Genomic DNA, 4,954 nt, shown 5'->3' on the forward strand with positions numbered 1-4,954 from the left:
GAGATTCGGGTTCGGCGTTCCGTGGACCCTGTAGGTTTTATGAGAAGTCAAACCACACAAAGGACAACTGCTGGAAGAAGGTGGGAAAGTGTCTGCTTTGCGGAAGCGCAGACCACTAACTTGCCACCTGCCCAATTCTAAAACAAGATGGAAATGGAAGTCAACCACCGCCAAGGACGGGTTCCGAACCAGTGAAGAGAGAAGGGGCGAAACCCAAGGTGTCGGCTCAAGTATATTCGCTGGAGCCACAACAGATTCCTGACTCTTTTGAGGTCGTAGAAGGTACGATCCCTGTATTCCACCGCTTTGCGAAGGTTTTAGTAGATCTTGATGCCACCCATTCCTTTGTTAACCCCAATTTCATGTGTGATATCGATATAAAACCTGTTAGTTTATCTTACGACTTAGAAGTGAGTACGCCCACGGGGGACCATCGGTTGACCACTAGCTTGGTTTATAAGGACTGCGAGAATTGGGTAAGAGAGAAAAAATTATTGGGGGATTTGATAAGTCTGTCTATTAAGGGGTACGATGTAATCCTAGGCATGGACTGGTTAGACAGAAATAACGCCCAGTTGAATTACAAAAGAAAGGTGGTAGAATTTCGCATTCCTGGTGAGGCAACCTTAAGATTGGATATAAGGGGTAGGTTAGCCTCATCCGCCTTGATTTCGGGCATTTAGGCTAAAAAATTGCTAAGTAGAGGGGCGCAAGGGTTCTTAACTTTTCTAATCAATACCCCCACCGATAAATTGAAGGTAGAGGATGTGCACATAGTAAGGGAATATCCAAATGTATTCCCTGACGAGTTAGTAGCCCTACCTCCAGAGAGAAAGAGATAGAATTCAAAATCGACCTGTTACCGGTAACGTCACCCATCTCGAAAACCTCATATCGGACGGCCCCTGCGGAACTTAAGGAGCTGAAATTGTAATTACAAGACCTTTTGAAACGGGGTTTCATTCAAGAGAGTGGGTCTCCTTGAGGAGCTCCTGTATTGTTCGTGAAGAAGAAGGACGGGAATCTGCAGATGTGCATCGACTACCGGGGCTGAACAATGTAACAATTAAAAATAAGTACCCATTGCCCCATATTGATGAGTTGTTCGACCAGTTGCAAGGAGCGGTGGTCTTTTCGAAATTGGATTTTCGCCAAGGGTATTACCAGTTGTTAATCAGGAAGGAGTACATTCCGAAAACTACTTTCAATTCGAGATATGGGCACTACGAATTCGCAGTTATACCCTTTGGACTGACCAATGTCCCTGCCGCCTTCATGGACTTAATGCATAGGATTTTTAATCCCTACTTGGATCGATTTATTGTGGTCTTTATCGACGACATCCTAGTTTACTCCAAGACACGTGAGGAGCATGAGCAGCACTTGAGGATCGTTTTGCAAATCCTAAGAGAGCATCGATTGTACGTTAAGTTCAGTAAGTGTGAGTTTTGACTGAAGAAAATCTCTTTTTTAGGTCACGTAATTTTTCAAGAGGGCATCTCGGTGGACCCGGCGAAAGTAGAAGTTGTGATTACTTGGAAAAGGCTAGAAAATCCCACGGAGATTCGTAGCTTCCTAGGTTTGGCGGGGTACTACCGGCGTTTCATTAAAATTTTTTTCAAACTAGCCAGTCCTTTAACCGACCTGACGAAAAAATATGATCGATTTGTATGGGATGTCAAATGCGAAGCGAGTTTTCAAGAGCTAAAGAAAAGGTTAACCATAGCGCCAGTTCTAACTTTGCCGAACGGAGTAGACTGTTTTACCGTTTACACCGACGCATCGCGGAAAGGTCTGGGATGTGTGCTGATGCAGAATCGGAATGTGATATCATTTGCCTCTAGGAAGTTGAAACCCCATGAGCAGAACTACCCAACTCACGATCTTGAGTTTGCCGCGGTTGTTTTCACTTTGAAAAAATGGAGGCACTATCTATACGGGGTAACGTTCGAGGTGTATTCAGACCATAAGAGTCTTAGATACCTTTTCTCACAGAAAGAATTGAACATGAGACAGCGACGGTGGATGAAATTTCTGGAGGACTACGACTGCACTATCAACTACCATTCGGGAAAAGCAAACGTGGTGGCCGATGTTTTAAGTCGAAAGACTCAAGTAGCAGGGTTAATGATCAATGAGTGAGATTTGTTAGAATCTGTTTGTAAGTGGAAACCCTGCCTTGGGAGTCATATGATGATTTTTAGTAATATTAAAGTAACATCCATCCTACTGGAACGGATTAAGGAAGCACAAAAGGAGGATTCGATGGTACCAAAATGGGGAGAGAAGGTGGAAAAAGGGGGATCGACCGACTTTAACTTTAGTCCCCGAGAGTATTCTAAAATACCGAAACCAAGTGGTAGTGCCTAAAGATGAAATGTTAAAAACGGAGATCTTAGAGGAAGCTCATCGGTCCAAGTATACGATCCATCCAGGTAGTAGCAAGATGTATCAGGACCTAAAAGGAGCATATTGGTGGGATAACATGAAGAAGAAAATCGTTTTGTACGTGCAGAAATGTCTCGTTTGCCAGCAAGTGAAGGCGGAGCATAAAAAATCATCAGACTTGTTACAATCTCTTGAGATACCCGAATGAAAATGAAAAAACATCACAATGGATTTCGTTTCAGGTTTGCCGCGAACGCAACGAGGACACAATGCCGTGTGGGTGATCGTCGATCAATTAACCAAATCGGCTCATTTCTTGCCGGTAAACATGAAGTATTCCATAGACAAATTAGCTCAGGTGTACATGGACGAGATCGTGAGGCTACATGGCGTTTCTGTGAGCATCATTTCAGACTGAGATCCCCGCTTCGTATCTAGGTTTTGGTAGAAATTTCAAGAGATTTTGGGGACTAAACTCAATCTAAGCACCACCTAATACCCACAGACAGATGGACAATCAGAGCGAACAATCCAAACTCTGAGGATATGTTAAGGACATGCATTTTGGATTTTGGAGGTAACTTGGGTCAACATATGACCTTAGTAGAGTTTGCTTATAATAACAGTTACCATTCGTCAATTCAAATAGCTCCATATGAAACGCTTTATGGACGAAAATGCCGGTCACCAATCTATTGGGACGAAATCGGCGAGAGAGAGGTGCTAGATCCAGTAACTATTCCATGGATGGAGGAGACACGAGAAAAAGTCAAATTAATACGACAAAATCTCCGAATCGTTCAAAACCGACAGAAGAGCTACGCGGACAATCGAAGGAAAGATCTAGAGTTCGATGTTGGGGACCGTGTGTTCCTTAAGGTCAAACCGTTACGAAGCGTCACGGCGGGTAGAGGAAAGAAACTCCAACCGAGATTCGTCGGATCTTTCAAGATCCTCCAGAGAGTTGGTAAGGTAGCGTATCGACTTGAACTACTCTCGAGTCTGTTCAGGATTCACGACGTCTTCCACGTCTCCATGTTTAAGAAGTATTATCCCGACCCCAACTCATGTCATACAACCAGAGAAAATCGAAATAGATGAAACCCTCACCTATGAGGAAAAACTTGTACAGTTGCTTGACCGAAAGATTAAAGAGCTGAGAAACAAATGAATACTTTTGGTGAAGATTTTGTGGAGAAATCACGGGATTGTGGAGGTTACCTAGGAGGTGGAAAAAGAAATGCAAAAGAAATACTCTGAACTGTTTGAAAATTAACGTAAGAAATTTCGAGGACGAAATTCTTTTAAGAGGGAAAGAGTGTGAGAACCCGTAAATTTTGTTTATTTTTTAGGCTTTATTTTATTTAACTGCCCGCTAATTCTGTATTTTCTTTATTAGGAAAATCATTTAGATCATTTTTTTAAGTAAATGTAGTTTTTAAATTATTTTCCTAGTATCAGTTAGTTTCGAGAAAATTAAGAGTGTATACCGGATATGGAACCCACAAATGCGGTAAGTGCGGTAAAATTCGGTCGATTGGGTTAAGTTTGTATATAGGATTTAATTTATCAGGTGTTAAGAGATGATTAGAGACTACCTAATGGATTGGTGTTAAAAAGACAAAAAGATAGCTTTGCATTAAAGAGGGTGACAAGTGTCACTTTGTGATTTAATTTTGGACTTTGACTACTATTCCTTAACTTTACCTATTAATCAAAATTGACCCAAAATCATCTTCATTTCAAGCTTCTTTGGTCGGCTCTCTCTAGAAAGAAAAGAAAAGAAACCTTCAACTCTTTTGCTCTCAATCTTGTTCAATCTTGCAATACAACCGATTAAACTTGAAATTTCTCCATAAAAATCCTTAGTTTAGTAGTAGTGAGGTTGTTTGTGAAGTGGTTTAGAAGAAAGTGATGCTAAATTGGTTCTTTTCTTGAGGTTGTCAGGTGAGTAGTTAAGGAATTCCTTCTTTGGTTTTGATAATGTGGAATTAATGACTTGTGTTAGTCATAGAGTTAGTTTTGTGAAAGATTTTGTGACTTTTGGTGGAGATTGGTGAATTTTCATAATTATTCATGATTTTTCTGTTTTTAATTATTTTATATTGGTTGGCCATGGATGATGGTTTGGAATGGTCTAGAATGAAACTTTGATGCGTAAATTGTGGTTGTTTGCGAAAAATTTTCGCTTTGTACGGAATATTTCAAATTTAGGGTTTGTGATTGGGGCTGTTATTGGGTTGCTATAGAACCATTGAATTGGCTTTGTTTCAAGGGTATTGTGACCTTAATAAGTGGTATTGGAAAGTCTAGGACTTGTAATGGTAGTGGTGGTTGTGTTTGGGAAACTTGAGTGAATGATGGTAGGTTGGAAATTGAATTGTAAGGGAAAATGCTATCCAAATTGTAGGGTCATATTTTCTTGGAGTTGGGGTGCTTTAGGGGTTAAATAGTGACCCTGGGGTTGTCTAAACCTTTAGCACCAAGTGTATTTTATATTACTTGCAAGTTGTTACGGTTGTACATTAATGATGTGTGGTTCGGATTTATGACTCGTAATCGAGTC

The sequence above is a fragment of the Coffea eugenioides genome, chromosome 7 (genome assembly GCF_003713205.1).
Source record: "Coffea eugenioides isolate CCC68of chromosome 7, Ceug_1.0, whole genome shotgun sequence".
Classification (NCBI taxonomy): domain Eukaryota; kingdom Viridiplantae; phylum Streptophyta; class Magnoliopsida; order Gentianales; family Rubiaceae; genus Coffea; species Coffea eugenioides.